This window comes from Nicotiana tabacum, chromosome 4 (genome assembly GCF_000715075.1).
Source record: "Nicotiana tabacum cultivar K326 chromosome 4, ASM71507v2, whole genome shotgun sequence".
Lineage (NCBI taxonomy): Eukaryota > Viridiplantae > Streptophyta > Magnoliopsida > Solanales > Solanaceae > Nicotiana > Nicotiana tabacum.
Window position 1 is genome coordinate 126369882 of NC_134083.1, and position 18124 is coordinate 126388005.

At 36.1% G+C, this 18124-nt stretch overlaps 1 long non-coding RNA gene across 7 annotated transcripts; it reads left to right on the forward strand.

Annotated features, from left to right (window-relative positions):
• The first annotated feature begins 7936 nt into the window (after positions 1-7936).
• LOC107790023 (uncharacterized) lies at positions 7937-16218 on the forward strand. Of its 7 annotated transcripts, none has more exons than XR_012708938.1 (5): positions 7937-8098; positions 8571-11041; positions 12525-12929; positions 14485-14552; positions 15897-16218. It is a non-coding gene; the product is annotated as an uncharacterized LOC107790023 (long non-coding RNA). The 7 variants fall into 7 exon arrangements; XR_012708936.1 differs by having other exon boundaries at positions 15900-16218; XR_012708935.1 differs by lacking the exon at positions 12525-12929 and having other exon boundaries at positions 8571-8663; positions 10947-11041; positions 15900-16218.
• The last annotated feature ends 1906 nt before the right edge of the window (positions 16219-18124 follow it).

The following is an 18124-nucleotide window of genomic DNA, read 5'->3' on the forward strand; positions in this document are numbered from 1 at the left end:
ACCTTGCTTCAGTTGCAGAAGTAATGAGTGAAGAAAATGCTATTGTAATACATTTATTTCATTCAGCATTTGACCAGGATAAATATGAGGTAAGCTTTAACAATTTAACCTGGGATTGGAGAAACGAGATTGTTAATTTTTTGCAGTACGGGATCGTACCTGAAGGCAAGAAAGGATCTCAAGTGCTTCGACGAAAAGTTGCTCGTTACTGCCTAATTCGAGATAATTTATATCGAAAAATGTTTGGCGGTCCTTTAGAAAGGTGCCTTGGACCCAATCAAACGGAGTACGTGATGAGGGAGGTACATGAAGGACATTGCGGAAATCACACAGGTGGAAGATCTTTAGTTAAAACACTAATCAGGGCAGGATACTACTGGCCTAAAATGGAAGAAGATGCGGAAAATTTTGTAGCCAAATGTGATAAGTGTCAACGATATACCAATAATATGCATCGACCTGCAAAGTTATTACATACAGTTATTTCCCTATGGCCATTTATGAAATGAGGAATGGATATAGTAGGGCCTTTACCACAAGCTAAAGGAAAGGTACGGTTCTTATTAGTATTAACAAATTACTTTTCAAAATGGGTAGAGATAGGAGCTTTCAAACAGGTACGAGAAAAGAAGGTGAAAGACTTCATTTGGCGAAACATTATATGCCGGTTTGGAGTTCCAAAAGAAATTGTATATGATAATGGCCCACAATTTATAGGCTCGAAAATCACGGAGTTCTTTCAAAGTTGGAAAATCAAACGAATAACCTCTTCACCTTACCATCCCGTGGTAAATGGACAAGCTGAGTCAACAAATAAGATTATCATCAATAATTTGAAGAAGAGACTAGAAAAATCAAAAGGGAATTGGCCTGAAGAATTACCAGGAGTGTTATGGGCTTATAGAACCACAGCAAAAATAACCACGAGAGAAACTCCATTTTTGCTTGTGTACGGTTCAGAAGCTTTAATCCCGGTTGAAATAGGAGAACCAAGCTCGAGATTGACATTGACAATCGAAGAGTCGAATGATGAGGAATTAAGAACAAACTTGGACTTACTCAAACAAAGAAGAGAAGCATCTTTAATATGGATGGCAACATAAAAGCAAATCATAGAACGATATTACAACAGAAAGGCTCACCTCAAGTACTTTAAAATTGGGGACTTCGTTCTTAAAAAGGTTTTCCATTCAACGAAAACAACCGAAGCAGGAAAGTTAAATCCAAATTGGGAAGGACCCTATAAAGTTCGAGGTATCGCTGGACAAGGTGCCTATGAGTTAGAAACCATGGATGGCAAGGTTTTACTATTGAGTTGGAATGCTGTTCATTTAAAGAAATACTATTTTTGAACAAAATAAATACCCACGATTAGGTATCGTTCAATTACGATTTTTGTTTTGTACAGTTAAAATTATACTAACAATTTTAGATGATAGGAAAAAAGCTAGCCCACTCCAAATGATGATATTAGACTTGAAGGACATGCGGAAGCAACATTATTCCCGGTCTAGGGTTGCAACCTTTCTGATGGAAATATAAAGGGTTAAGCAGTCATCATCTAAATTATATATACCTCCGAGTCCCGTATCTTTTTCCTTTTCAGGAAATAGACCACATGTAAGGAATAATCAAGTGCTCGAGATTTCATACTTCAAAGCTCAAACACTTGGGGGACTATATATATATAAGGAAGGCAAAGAAGACTGGAAACGTCAGAATTAAGGTCAAGCCCGTGGTCTACCCAATAAATCGAAAGTTAAGAGCAAAGTCAAGAGCCAACAACGCAAGCCTGATTCAAAAACCTATGAAGAATACACTCGTGGATGTAAATTTCAAAATCTTACGAATGTTTAGGTTAAAGGCAATATTTAATCATGGGTTGCAAGATATACCCTTGAATTTTGTAAAATCTGTTGTAAAGAAAATAGTTACGAAAGAGTTATAGATGATACTTAAATACATGTAAAGTATTATACAATTTGAAAGTTCGAATGATACAAAACTTCCTCAAAGTTATTCAAAGAAATGTGTGTGTTCCTATTTCTTCTTTCGTATGTTTACACCATTATGAAGTTGAGGCGTCTTCTTCATTAAGTGTCGTTTATAAAAGGGCCCTCTTTTATAATTCGTGCTTGTTCAAAAAGTCACGGAGTGTTGAAGCATTGTAAATGCATAATAAAAGAGTAGAACAGAAACTCAAAAATAAAATATTATATAAACCCGGTTAAAACTAAGTGTAAACTTAGTTCAAACCAAAGTATTTGATATTGAACCCCAAAACGGATTAGGGGTAAAACTTGCCAACCATTCCATAATTAAAAAAAAAAAAATACAATAAAATTTCCAAACATAAGTTCATTACGGGGTAGATTCTAAAGTAGTACTATCAGCAGCGGGAGAAGTAAAGATGGCATCATCAGCAGCAACAGAAGGTTCGACTTGAGCAGAAGCGATTTGAACACTAACTTCACCAGGAGTAAGTTTATCACCCTCGGGAATGCCGACCTCAGGTGAATAAAAGTTTTGACTTTGCTGAGTTTTTTCAATGGTTTTCTTAGTTTTTGCAATCTCAACAGTCAAGTCAAAACCTTCCTGGTTAGCCTTTATCAAAGTCTCGAGGCGCGTGTTCAAGAAAGCCCAACTTACATCAAGAGTTCATTTATCCTCAAGGGCCTCGTAATCCGTCTCCCATTGCTCATTTTCGGCCTCCAACTCTTTATTTTCAGTCAAAGCAGCATCATAAGAAGTTTGTAAAGGGGCGAGTGATCTCTCTAAGAACTGAACTTGGTTAGAAGACGTACGTAGATCTTCTTGAGTTCGGGTGAGCATTTGAACAAGATCCCTGTCATAAACTTCTTTTTGGTTCAGTAGTTCCTTCAAGCCCCTAATTTCTTCAGTGGGTTTGGAAAGCTGCTCAGCAAATGAAGACTCGAGAAGGTCTTTATCTTTGCCCGCTTGACTGGATGAGGCTTTCTCAACTGCCAACTCTACCGACGTTATCTTCACTTGCTGCTCCAAGGTACACTTTTCTTCCTCTAAGATTTCTTTCTCAAGTTGAAGACCTTCGAACTGTTCCTTCCAGTTATCCACTTCGATGCGATAGTCATTCATTAGCTTCTCAGTATGAACGATCCTCTTCATCATCTCCGTACTAATCAGATTGATCTACACAATGAAAAGGAAAATGTGATTGTCAAATTTATATGAAAAGGAAATCACATGCAAAATAAAAAGCTAAGGCTTATACCTTTAAAGATGAATGTACAATATCATTCATCGATGTTAAAGAAATTTGGTTTTCCAAATTGGACTTCTCAACTGGGCCAATCAATGGTTTCAGCCATACATCAGCTTGGCCAGATTTCTTCAGAAGATTACCATCCTCAGGAACCTCGATGGTAACTCTTTTCATTACCCTACTGTTACTGGAAGAACCAACTTCAACATGAGAAGTTGTAACAGTAGGGGTAGTTGAGGGAGTCAAAATAGCCACGTGCGAAGCAGTGGTAGCAGCAACAGGTGTGGGGAACTGAGGATCAACTGGAACAGATACAGAAAAAGAGGCATGGGGCGTTTCCTCAGAAATAAAGCCGAAGTCTTCATTATCAAACCCACGAGAAAAGAGCTATTTAGTAGAGTCACGGGGTACAACATGTATCTCTTCATCAGATCTCACTAAGGTAGCACCTTTGGACTCGTGCATGGGAACAGAACTGGGAGGAGGAGTAGCTTTGTCATCCGAAATGACACGTCTCCTAGCTCGAGGCTTACGAACTAACGAGCCTTTATCCCGTTCCTCTTCACCCTCGGAACTGTGTGCTCTATCAGCTTTTCTTTTTGATGAGGAACTCAAGATCATCTCTTGAGCCATCGATAGAGAGAATATCGAAGCGGCAATAGATGCGGCACTCACACCTCGAATGGGAAATCCTAGTAAAGAGAGGAGTTAGTAAATATTTTATGGAAGTAAGTTAGAAAGTAGAAGAGAAAGATACCGTGAGTCTTCACTTTCCAACCAAACCTATTAGAAAGGTACTTCCAGGACCTTTCTTTCATAGGAGCAACAATTAACAATGTTTCTACCCAACCACGGAAGTTTGGAATCTCCTCAACAACTTCCATGGTTGCTAAAAAAAAAGAGGAAAAGAAAAACAGTCACGAGATTGCAGGTTCTTCACATAGAAAAAATAAAAGAAGAGAAGGAACAAATCTGAAAAGAAACTTACGTGCAAAGTTCCACTTTTCTGGAAAAGGCATGTTCTTTTCACCCACTAACCCACTTGTGGGAGCAACAACGAATCAAGCATACCAACCACGATCTTTGTCATCTTCAGGGCTCACTAAAACTCTTTTACTCCTGGCCACGAGAGTAAAAACCCCAGAACGAAATAACTTGGGGGAATAAAGATGAATTAAATGATATAAGGTAAAGGGTAAAGAGGCCAAGTTTGACAAGTGTCTCAAGCATGCCACAACTCTCCATACAATAGGGCCAATCTGTCCTAAGCAAACGTTGAAAAAATAACAAAATTCTATGATGACTGGGTCGATAGGTGGTCTGAAGCCTAATGTAAAGGGATATGTATAAACAAAAGAACAATCAGCTTTGTATGAAGTGATCCTTTGATTTGCATTAGGGACTAAAATTGGAAAATTAAATTTTCAATGACATTCTTTTCGCACAAGAGAAATCAAGCCCTCAGAAATCTGTGAAGGATAAACATCAGCACAATCAAGAGAAGTCATGGAAGTAACTTGATTTCTAATCGATTCTCTATCAGTAAAAAAGAAAAGTTCAACGGGAATAATCTCATCAATAGTGGGTTCACGAAGCGGTTCACGAGACTCCATATTTCTGGCAAAAGATCTATGAGTTGAAGAAGCTCTAGTTCTAGAAGAAGGAGGGGTAGCAACGTTGGGTTGAGAAGTAGAACCACGAACAAATAAAGATCCTAAGCTACGCAACCTACCGCCTCTTCTACTCCTAACAAGAGCCATTGAAGGGGGAAGTTCATCTACAATTACTACTATGCAAGGATTAGGGTTTGATGAAGACATGGTCATACAAGAAAATAATGCGCGCTGAAGAACAAGAGCGATTAAAGAAGAAGAACAATGTAGATTGAAGGTTTTGTGAAACTAAAAATGACTGACGCAGTTGCAAGAAAGCTTTAAAAACCGCTGAAGAGTCGCAGACCCAATCGACGAAGGCCACGTAGCACATACATTAAATGAAAGTGACATGCAAAGCGATGGTTCTAAAGAAGACGCAATGATACATGGGAAACGGCGGCAAAAACTTCCCGCCATAAATACGTGCCACTTCCCAAATATTCAATTGCAGAATATTCGGCAAGTAGGGGGAGTATCTGTATTGGTAAAAAATAAATGTATACGTGAAATTATATGAGGATGACAGGACAAGATACGTAGATCACTAAGAAGATGACAACTGGAGTGTCGCATTAAAAGATTCATAATTTACAACAGGTCACGAGACGAAAGGGTACGGTTGCTCGAGCCTAAATTACTGAGTGAATAGACACAAGCATAATGAATCAAGACAGTAAAGAGGAAAGATTCATGAACCTCTAATTAATATGGAAGAAGAATCACAACCGTTACAGAATCTTCATGAACAATTACGGTTGCTAATTATAACGTTTCATTAATGTCATTAATGCTCATAATGATTCGGTCATAAAAGGGAAGGAACGTTATATTTGTAAATCCCTATATAAGGGAAGGGAATTTCACTTGTAAAGACAGGCTCTGATTATTATTGGAATATAACTACTTTCTTGTGCTCTCAATCGATTATTTTGTCATTTCTTATTCTAATTTCCTTTCTTATTTCTGAGAGAATATTGAATTTCTTGATTATTAGTAACCCGAGTACTTCTAAAAATAGGCTTTGACTGAGAATCAAATTCTTTGGTTAAACACTAAGTTCAACGGAGTTGCGATATATATATTGGCTTGCTTATGTACATCATTATTAGTGGTGTTGGCTGGAGTTAGAAGCAAAAGAAAGGCTAACACCCACAATAATGACTATACTTATTGTATTTGGAACCAAATTGATACGTACTTAATAATCTAGACAAAAGATTTTCAAGAATTATTGATAGGAATTTGTTTAAAAGACGTCCTTAGGTGTTTTAATATTTAATAAAGAACATACTTACAATCACAACCAAGAAAGTAGAGTGGTAATTATACTCGTGCTGTACTAGTGACGAGGCTATAATCTTAGTTGTTTAAACTTGACAACCATATCATAAAAAAGATAAGAATTATTTTATTTTAAATGTTAGGTGTGTGACCATCAAATCAAAAAATTTAAATTATTAAAGACACATTTTATTTCTGAACACATTTTTTACTATTGATCACAATAGAATGGGTGGGATCTGCTCCTTCATATTCTTTCCACTATTTATCAATGCTATCTTAGATTACTATTAAAAGTTGATAGTTTCCCGTTTAAGCTACTTATTTTAGTCAAATGCAAGAATGTAGGCTTTACCGGATAACTTAATTTGAGAAAAAGCAACTAAGAAGATCTGGTTGATCAATGATTAGAAAACTGGAGATGTATTAAAACCATAGCTAGGAATTTTGGATATTTATGAAGAAATACTTTCTTTTATATTTGAAAAGATTACAATAACAAAAATAACGAGTATATAAGGATTCTTATATTTGATCCCAATTTATTTGGGACTCATACATAGTAATTGTATGTATTCATTATTACAATCGATTGCAGCAAAAGAACAATCAATTTCAACTTCATTTAATGCATCGCATAGTGTTAAATATTATATCCTCTTACCAACAATAATTGTGATGGAGTGATAAGTATTTATTTATTTTTAACCAGAGATCTCGGGTGTATCGGAGCCGAAACAAAATAAAAAATACAAAAACACGTCCTCTTGCAATAAATCCATAGCTGCGTAAATTGCTCTACATTTGATCCTTGGATCAACTCTGAACTTGAGATTGGTGGGTGACGGCTTGCTTTTATTTTGCGCCGCACTCAATTTCCACGCTGAAAGCAAGTCCACTAGTCAGTAAATGTTACGGCCCAAAATTTCATTGGGACCGTGGTGCCACCTAATTTAACTTATTAGACGAACCAACATAAAATAAAACTCAAATATAACAAAATAAGAGTTAACATAAATCATAAACAGGGCTAATACATAACATAAGTCTAAAACTGATACATAAGTGCGAAAATAATATAATTACCCCTAGGAGCTGATGTCACAATGTCATGAGTTTTAAAGAATATCATATATTTTACATAAGTCTCATAAATACACCATGAAAATGATTCTAAGGTGTTGCGGATAAACAAGCAGTTTACTTCGAGTCTCCAAAGATAACCAGCTACTGAGCTCTCCTAGGTATCAGATAAAAATATATAGAAGTATAATATGAGTATAAAAATTAATGTGTATTCAGTAAGTAGTCTAACTCCACTAAAGTAGTGATGAGGTTTTGACAAAAAAATACTCATTTTATATTACATGTACAATTCATATGTAAAACTATTACAAGGAAAGAAAGGCACAGAAAATAGCATTTAAAGATATACACAGATAGAGCATGATATACAAGTTATCTCTAACTTGACTAATCAAGTCCAAGCATACAACAAAAGCATAGAATCAACGTGTATAGAAGACATGCGCAACAAAGCATTAAAAATTTCTATTATATAGAAACGGGAGTGAGGTAGGACGAACAGAGTTCGTCGAACACGACATCTACATGGCTATTTGTCTATTATACCCTTGACCTACCCCCGTTAATTAGTACAGTAGTAATTACTCCTTTAGGGATAAATTGGTAATTGAACTTTTTCATCTTCTTCCTTTCTAACACTTATATATTCCACTTTTAATTAATTCATAATTATTTCTCTACTGCTAACTCTAATAGTACAATCCAGAAACTCCTCCTATTATCACTAATCATCTTCTTCCTTTCTATTACTCCTCAGAGACCTTGAATTCGTTGTCGTTCAGATTTCTCCACTCGGTTCCAAGTTGTCTATGCTAATTTCCTTACTTCTCAATCAGTGAGTTTTCTGCTTTCTTATCTTTGTTTAACACACCCGGTTATTGATGATGGCACCTTACTGAAAATATGTTAAATTTGTATGTTCTTTTGAATAGTTTGTTGTTGGATTTCTACATGCATATCGATGATAGTATCAATTTTTATAAAGGTTTGGTTTGGAAATAGATGCCCAAATTCGATTTTTTCGGTAAACATTTATTCTTTTTCCCTCTTCAATAGATGTCGATTTCTATTATTTAGATGATTTTGTATTTATTGTCTCCTTCAACTGGTAAGTAAGCTACAATTGATTTTGTGTTGGCTGAGAGGTAGGTTAACTCTCATCCCTTCTTTGCCGAATAAGCTGTTATTTTGTGCTGTTTTCTTCTCCGTCATATTAGGGTTTCAATACGGCCAAAAAAAAAATGGAAAGGATGAAGATGAAATTGTTATGGTATTGAGTTCTATTTATGTCAATTAATTTATTCCAGGATGCTGTTTGTACGGCTCAGATCTTTGCTGTCCGCGCATGTATGAAAATCGTAAGCATCCTATTTGTTACTCCAATTTTAAAGAAAAAACAGGTAAATGCCTTTTCTTACCTCAACTACGATTTAGAATTTTTTTCCTAAAATGTAGTTATCTTAAGTTCTCTACTAAATCTGAAGGAAAGGTTAGTATTTTATGTGTAATTACTAAAAAATGTGCCTTTTGTGTTTCCTTTGCTTCTTTTGGGTCAGAAATTGGTTCTAGATTTATCATTTGATTATTTAGAAACTTTTAAAGTATTGGGGAAATGGCCGATGAATACGATAAGTTTACCTGATTTATATCCTGCATATGCCGCAAATTTGCTACTATCATGTAGAAGTTCGATCAGGACATGAACTTGCCTATATCTATTAGAAACTGGAGCTAATTAACAATATTTTGATTCAACCAATTCTCTATGATATGAAGCTGAAGAATCATTTTTGAATTGTCGTTGTGTATCCTTTTAAGATGAGGCACACTGCAGAATGAACTAAGGAAGTATCCACTTCATATTTTATCTTCTTATGATTGATCAATTTTTATACCATCACTCGCTTCTTGTAACAATTTCTAGAACGGCTAGACTTACTTCCTTAAATTGGTATTTGAGTCTATATATTTGTTGCCCTGATGAAACCTAATACAACTTCTAACTTCTTTTTCTTCTAACAAAAAGATGCCTTATTAGTTTTTTAGAACTTCTTTTATGATCTTGTTAACTTTACTATGCTTACAAAAGCTTATTCATATGGAGTAATCTTACAGAAGAACAGTTCTTACGAATCGTCGATCTTAAAGTTAATGCCACTAAAATTTCAAATGCACTCTTATTGATGAAGATCCTTTAACGTTTTACTTTTGCAATAGAAACTTTTTCCTGAAGACAATAGTCATGCTTTTACTCCAAAAGGTAATTTGGGTAGCTTATATTGTAATTTTTGTTAATAATGTTGTAGCTAGAGGTCAAAATTTGAGGTGGTTTGGCATTGTAGAAATTTTCATGGTTAATAACACATGTCAACTAAAACACTTACTAATACAAATAGACTTAGGTCTTTTGGTCTTTACATATAGACATGTGATTTATTTATGGAAGCAAAGACATTTTTTTCTTTTCTGGAGCATTTGAACTTTGAATTGTGGGCTTTAGATATATGATTTTGGTGAGGATACTGGTTTTTTGGATTAAAAGAGATAAAAGAGTGTCTACCAATCCCAATTTTTCTGTATTTTCGATGTTTGACAGTATAAAGCATATGATGTCATTTACAGGCATTGTAAGGAAATTTGGCCATGTGGCCTAGACTTTATAAAGTAAATTGGCTTCACCATATCTAAATATCCATGTACACTAGCTAAATAAAGAGGGCTTGTATTTTGAGTAGTTGCATAAATGCAGCTGTGAGCTCCATATAAATTGTTAGGAAGAATGGAAAAAATGCATTAAACACAACTGCCAAGTGTGTGTCCTTACATATTCTAAAAGCGCTTAACGAGCAAGATCTAGATATAATATCCATCAAGAAAAAGCGTCAAACTGTACTTCATATGACTTGAAGGTCAGGATAGTTTTGTGATCGAGGAAATTCTAGATACGGACAACTAATATTGATTAAGCGTGGCAAGAAGGGCAACACAGCTTTGCATATATTCACATGGAAATGTCATCCACATGTATCTTTTTATTTTGTTTCTTAAGGTTATGATATGACTCTTGCTTTTCTTAACACATTAAAGACCTGCACTCATTTCTGGATGACGAAGTTAAAACTCAATTTTTGTAGCACCCAATTTCTTAATCATTGCATTATATTCATTTCTAAAGATTGAGTTCTTGAACTGTCAATACTTTTGTTTTTCATCTTATTGTTAAATAAAATGGTTAGTAGAGGTTTATTCTAGACAAATTGCCTGGAGAATGATATAAAATTTTCTTATAAAAATTTAGAGAAGGAAAAATATTATAGGTTACAACATTGCAGTAGATGACTGGTGTAAGGACCTCTGGATGCACTGTTATTTTAAGTTGGGGACTAATTGGTACTCATAGGCAGACAACACTATATGGATTGACTTCCTTATATTATAGTTCCAATGGTCTTTAAATTTGTACTCATTGGTATGTGAATTTATGTGCTATATTTATATTTCATAAATTACAACAGCATGGTATATGCATTTCAATATAGCTATCGAATGAGTATAATTTTCACAGAATTGACCCCGGTAAAGACTTGAAACGTGGAGATTATAGTCAATGATTTCATATACTGCACCAACAAACTCATATGATGACAATCTCACATTCCCGTATGGTTATGTTCTTTTTGAAGGTACTGTAATAAAACTTCTAATATGTTGCTGTGTTAGAAAGGCAAAGGTTGGCTACAAAGCTGGGTGGATAGTTTGCGTCGTAGCAAATGAAAAAGTAAGATGTATTTGTAATGCGCTTGAAAATGCATACATTTACTACATCTTTGGGTATTATATCTATACTATTTAACTATATATGATTGAACTGAATAACTTGAAATGTATAATATATATATATATATATATATATATATATATATTGCAGTATTGTACATAAAAGTGTCGTATTATGCACAATCATGGTACATAGAAGTCTTCTGCTATGGTTCAGGAAGCTCAGAACATTGACATGTCACTTTCAGCTCTAGCAGATGTAATATCTGCTATAGAATAGAAGCATCCACAATCTATATAGGTAGCTTCTAATCTTTGATGTATGTAGGTTACAATTGAGTCATTTGATATTCACCAAGGTTCATTAGGCAATCAAATAGTTCTTTTAACTTCAAATTTGTCTAGAAATTCTGATTTCTAAAAATCGTACTAATCAAAGTTGTAAGATTCTTTATATTAATGTTCCTTTTGTTCTCTATAGTTTGAGTTGCCATGTTTTTGATGCATGTGGAAACTCGACTACTTTGATTTTTGTGGAAATCATTCATTCTTATAGGGAGTAATGTGAGACTGGTTTGTTGGACAAACAACAACAATTAGCGACATCCAAGAGATGAGATTGATAGAGTGTTAAAACAGAAGAATGCTACCGACTGCTTCTTTAAGCATCTCTCACTTCTTTTTTCGATTCTTTCTTGGTTGCAGATTGTCTAGGGTTGATGTGTTTTCTTATGGTTTGGTGTTGTGCTTCCTTTTTTAATTGGGTGTTGTACTTGGTTTGAAAATTCTTTTGGAAATAACTCCCTTCCAAAACTCTTTAGACCCTGTAATTTTGCGGCTTACTAGCTCAATGATTTCCTGCGAAGCTCTGTTTACTACAACTTTACTATGTTGGGCCCGTGCGTAGCACGTGCAACACCTACTAGTACATGAATAAGCATGGGTTTCAATTAAAATAGATAAAGCTTCTACTTTTATGCCCGGACTCATCAAATGGTATCATAACAAACCTGAAATCTATCACTCTCTCACAAACTTGCGTGAACGTCCCCAACAAAGAAATGGGAGGGCAACCCTATGTATCCTTATCCATGTGCAAACTATGAATGTAAATCCATATGTTCTAACTGATACCTCATTAAAAATATGGATTGGCACGCCCTAACTGATACCTCAAACAGGAACGTGAATCCACACGTCCTAACTGATACCTCAAATATAGAATGAATTCACACACCTTAACTCACACCTCAAACATGAACATAAATTCACATGCCCTAAACTGATATCTCAAATAAAGAGGAATGTGAATCCGTACTGCCTAACTGCTTACAGATATAAATCCACATGTCTCCATATGCATCTCAATCAGGCAATGAGAACAAACATATGCTATCAAAATACATTGGTATGATTGGATGGAGTCCCGAGAGGCTCGAGTGTGTTTTAGATAGGTTCTAGATCATTTTGATGCTTCTTGGCAGGTCTGATGCTAGTACCCCGCAACTGCGAAGTGCGGTGCACAAATGCGATGTTGCACCTGCGAGGGAGAAGTCCGCACCTGCGAAGGTAGGCCTGGGACTGGAAGTATGCAGATGTGTAGGGGTGGTTGCTCCTTAGGAGGGCGCTTCTATGTGGTTTAGTCGCACCAGCGGAGCCGCAGATGCGAGCCGTGTGTGTAGATGCAAAAGGTCGGCAGTTTAAGTGAAGCCTATAGAAGCGAGACTTGGGTCGTAAATGCGACTTTGCACAAGCGAAAGTTGGACCGCAGATGCAAGATCACTTCGCAGCAAATTATAATCGATGGTTTGGCTTCATTTTATCATATTTTGATATTGGGAGCTTGGATTGGAGTGATTTTCTAGGCGACTTTCACCCACTTGGATTGGGTAAGTGTTCTTAACTCGGATTTGATTATTATTCGTTATTCTATCATTGATTTTGGCTTTTGATTGATAAAATCTAAGAGAAAAAATTGGGGTTTTTGTGAGAAATTTTAGGAGAATGTGTAACGACCCGACCGATCGTTTTTAGTATTTGCATTCAGTTCGGCAGTTTGAGGTCACGAATATCTTCACATGGTGTATTTTGTTTTGCGTGCATCGTTTGTTTCGATTTTCAAGTTGTTCGGAATTGATTTAGAAGGATGAATCTGACTTGAGAAGCTTGAAGTTGAAAGAGTTCACCAAGTTTGACTTTTCAGTATTTGACCTTGGATCAGAATATTTGCATATGGATAATTCTAGAGCGTTTCGACACAAATTGGCAAAAATTGGCAATTTAAAGGTTTAGAATTTTTCTAAATTTGACCATGGTTTGACTTTATAGCTACCGGGTTCAGATTTTGATTTCAAGACTTGAATAAGTCCGTCATTTGGAACTTGTCTGCAAAATTTGGTGTGATTAGAAGTTGGTTGGTAGGATTCAGACGCGTGGTTGTGTTTCTAGTAATTTTTGAAGTTCAATGATAATTTCATGTGTTTTGGTGTCCGATTCGTGGTTCTAGATGTCATTTTGGTGTTTTTATCGAGCGAGCGAGTTCGTATGATATTTATGCACTTGTGTAGATATTTCATGTGGAGCTCCGGGGGCTCGGGTGGGTTTTGGACGCGTTTCAGAGTGTTTGGAAGAGTTTCAGTTTTGTTGGTTTTGGTCTGGTGCTCAAGTCTCGCAAATGCGAGATTTTGTTCGCATTTGTGAACCTCGCATTTGCGAGGAGGGTTACACATTTGCGAGGTTGTGGTTGCACTGTTGAGTTCACATTTGCGAAGAAGTTGATCGCATTTGCGATGGCACCTAGGCAAGGTATTTTTCCGCATTTACGACCCACTCGTCGCTTTAGCGAGGTGCCCAGCTTCGCATTTGCGAGCTTTTATGTCTCATTTGCGACGTCAACAAAGTTGGTCAGTGATCGCTTTTGCTATCAAGTTTCTGCAATTGCGGGGTTCACATTTGCGAAACCCAGATCGCAAATGCGATATCTGCAACTTGTTTATAGGTGAGTATTTAGGGACTTAGCTTCATTTTACCATATTTTGAACCCTAGACTCGGTAGGAGGCGATTTGGTGGAGAGATTATTTATACCAAACTATTGGGTAAGTGATTTTAATTAATTTTCAATAAACAATTTTTCATGATTATATACAAAATTTAATATTTAATTCATGAGAATCTAAGAGATATTTTGGGGATTTGATCTATGTTTTGAAAAATAAAAATTTGAGATTTGAGAGTCGAATTGGACTCGAATTTGAAAACCAAACACATATATGAACTCGTGTGGCTATAGGTAGTCGATACCTTCCCTTCGACTCGAGTTATGATTGGACGGTCCCGGGGTTGACTTTTGTTGACTTTTGGGGAATTGTATAAAGATGATAGCTTTATTAATTGGAATTGGTTTCTCTTGCATTGTTTGATATTGTTAAGTCATTTTTGGCTAGATTTGAGCCGAGCGGAGGTGAATTTTAAAGGGAAAAGCTTTTTTGAGTATTGATTTGGCCTAATTGAGGTAAGTATCTTGCTTAACTTTGTGTAGGGGAAAACTACTCCTTAGGATTTGGGTTGATTGCACTATTTAAATTATGTGAAAGACGTGTACACGAGCTTAAATGTGGCATTTGACTGGTTTAGACTTTTAGGATTCTTTCATGCGTTTAATTGAAGTGTTTAATACATGTTCTATCATTTATTGTCAAGTTTACTCCTTACCTGCATTAATTGTTAATTACAATTACTTGTTGAATTCATGCCATATCCGTTATGTTCCTTAATTGTTAATTGATTCTTTGTAATTGTGCCTTTATTCATGAACAGTCATTACTTGCTATTTGACTTTGTGAGTCATCATGTAACTATTTTATCCGCTTGTGACCTTCTTTGTTTAGTTCCTTTATTTCGTTTAATTTTGTGATACGTCATAATTGGTTGTAGTTTGTTTTCTTAATTCATATTGTTTGGGGATCGGGTTGCACGCCGCAATGGTATTGAAATAATATGAAAAGATATGGTACAGAGCGATAAGAACAGATGATATGATATAAGAGGGATCGGGTTGCACGCCGCAAAAGATTGATATGTTGTGATTGTTTGTGATAATAAAGTTATTCCTGGTTGTGATTCTCGTAGTACATTTTATGTTGGAATGGTTTGTCGGATGAACATTTATTATTGTTTCTTAAACCATTTCACTTCTATTTTGATCGTATTTGGTGGACTGTCGGTATTCTAGTAATGGAACGATGTTGACTTCTTGTGTGAGTCATGCATTCTACGTGATTTGTTGTGTTACCTTAACATGCCAATTTGTGTCTCAGTTATTTCTTGATAAATTGATTGTCAAGGTGAATTTATGTGCATGAGGTTATTATCTCATATTAGGTTAAGTTGTTGGTAACTTAGCGGTTCTAAATAAAAGAATTCTTAAGTTGTTTTACTTATGTGACTTTCAAAATAAAACTCGTTATCTCACTCGGTACTTCACTATTTTAAATGCTTATCTCATATTTACTTTAATTGGGTTTTCAAATTTCATGCTTCACCCTATTTGATGTTTTCTTTACTTGAAAAGTGTCATCACATTTTACTTACATATTTAACTCGTTAATTTAACAGGTGTTTTACTTTGTTTAAACACGATATTTTTACTTATTTTATTGATTTCTAAACTAAACCTATATGATACTCTATTTGTATAATTTGTTCTTATTTTACTTTATTTGATTTCTAAAATATACTCATTATCTCATTTGACGTCTTACTTTATTTCAGAGTATTATTACGGTTATTTGGTATTATATATACAATTCTTGATCACTTTAATTGATATTTGACACGGTTGCAATGTACATGGTAGCAGGTGGGCCTTGTCGAGCGAAGGTGATTGTTATTTGTGGGTACAAGGTGCCAGACATGACGATTTGGAAATTGACTCATGATTTGTGGTTACGAGGTGTGGTGCCTTGGGGTAACTCTTGTTGCAAGTCCATGCGTTGGGAATGATTTGATTAATTGAGCTGCCATCTGTTTTCCTTATTTGAGTTCATTCATATCTCTTTGGTGTTGTTACTGCTTTATTCCCATTTACTTCTTGCTGCTATTTATGCTTCTATTATTTTCATTATTGGTTGTAAATCAATAATCTTTTCGTTATTAGTCATACATTGATGTTCTTTCCATTGTTAGCTTCATGTTATATCTTGCACAGGTTTATATGTCTAGTGGGTGTCTTGATCTGGCCTCGTCACTACTCTACCGAGGTTTGACTTGATACTTACTGGGTACCGCTATGGTGTACTCATGCTACGCTTCTGCAGTGATGTATTTGATATTTCTAGTTTTTCATTTCCATTGTTTACTATTATTTCGGGACAATGATGTACTTGATATTTCTAGTTACTCTCAGAAAAGCTTATGTCTTGTACTACCGGTTTTGGAATTGTATTACTGATGTTGGATCAACTATGTTGTTTCAGTTATTAATTAGTGTATTGAAGTTAAGTTAGTAAAATTTCGTTAATTCTCAGCACGTGTTAGGCTAACTTAGTTCCAGTGATTAGGTGCCATGAAGACTACCTAAGATAGGGTTTTGGGATCGTGACAAATTGGTATCAGAGCTTCTAGGTTTCATAGGTGCTACGAGTCATAAGCAAGTTTAGTAAAGTCTTGCAGTCGGTACAGAGACGTCTGAACTTATTTTCGAGAGTCTACAAAACTATTAGGAAACTCCACTTATTTCATTCCTTATCGTGCGACATTGATTCAGCTTAAAATATATATTTTATATTCATTTGCATCCACTTGTGTATGATATTGCGCACTCGACATCAGCTATACACCGACGGTTTGTGATGTTGCGGACATGCTACGAGGGGGCCATGGATGCTCAATCATTGTTTCAGGATGTTCTCCAAGCTCAAGACGGGGATGTGTTGAGAAATCTTTCAATTGTTCACGAGTGGAGTGCAGCGGGTTCTGGCATCTGGTTGGTAAGTACAAGATTAAGAGGACTTAATTGATTGCCTAGTTGTTGTGATCATGGTAAGGTTATGAGAAAATATTGATTTGAGTATAGTTGGTGGTACTAGAGACTATGTGTTTTGTATTGGACTTCTATTTAGTGAAAGGTACATATTGTCATTCAAGGCACTCGAGGAAACGAACTTGACTATAATGAGGAGGGAAATGCGCTTAATAGATGATTTGAAGTGTCTTACAATGGGGGTTGTACGAGCTATGAAGGTTGGTATTGTGGATCATCGAATGTTATGTTCTTTGGCTTTGCGCCAAGTGGGGGAGTCTACTATCGACGATCAGATTGCATGGTCATGTGATATATTAGTCTTGGTTTGAGGTATATATGTGGTATCGAAGGGTCCCCCGAAATTTGTGTATGGCTAAGGACTGAGATTTGCATGGAATAGTGCTGGGACTTGTGGTATTTCCGTGTCATTAATAATTTAACGTCTCAGTATTAGAGAGGTTAGAGGAACAACTTCAGATTCACAGAAGGTCTCTTCAGAGTGGGTATCTCGGTTGCAGCATTATGGGGTCCTTCAGAGAAAATATAGTGGTTTATGAGCTTCTAGGCTACGTGGTTCATGCTCGGATCTTCTGCATTGAGCTTTGGTTTTGGGATCGTTGTGTACCGACAGGTAGGAGTGTTATCCTGAAGAAAAGTCAAGGAGGATCCGAAGAAATGGGTCAGCTCGGTGGTGTTGGGTCAGCATAGCAATAAAGGTAATTGGTCCTTTTTGGGTGGCAATTCTTTACCTGTGTTTGTGGAAGTACTCTTGGGTTGGACGGTTTGCATGACTCGGTTGAGTTGGGAAAATTCAGTTTTGATGGCTTGACTATGTGCGGACAAGTTTCGAAGAGTTCTTGATGGTGTCGACCACAGCTTGAGCTGGCTGGCTGCTACTAGCATAAGGAATATGTTGCGCATTATGGTTTTCTCCTAGATGGATATCAGAAGTTGAGAGAATGCTGGCACTATTAGATATCGCATGAGTAGAGCGTGCATTCTAGGAGGCACCTTGTGTTTTGACTTGCGGATGCTTGACTGGTGTTACGGTGATCTCCTGC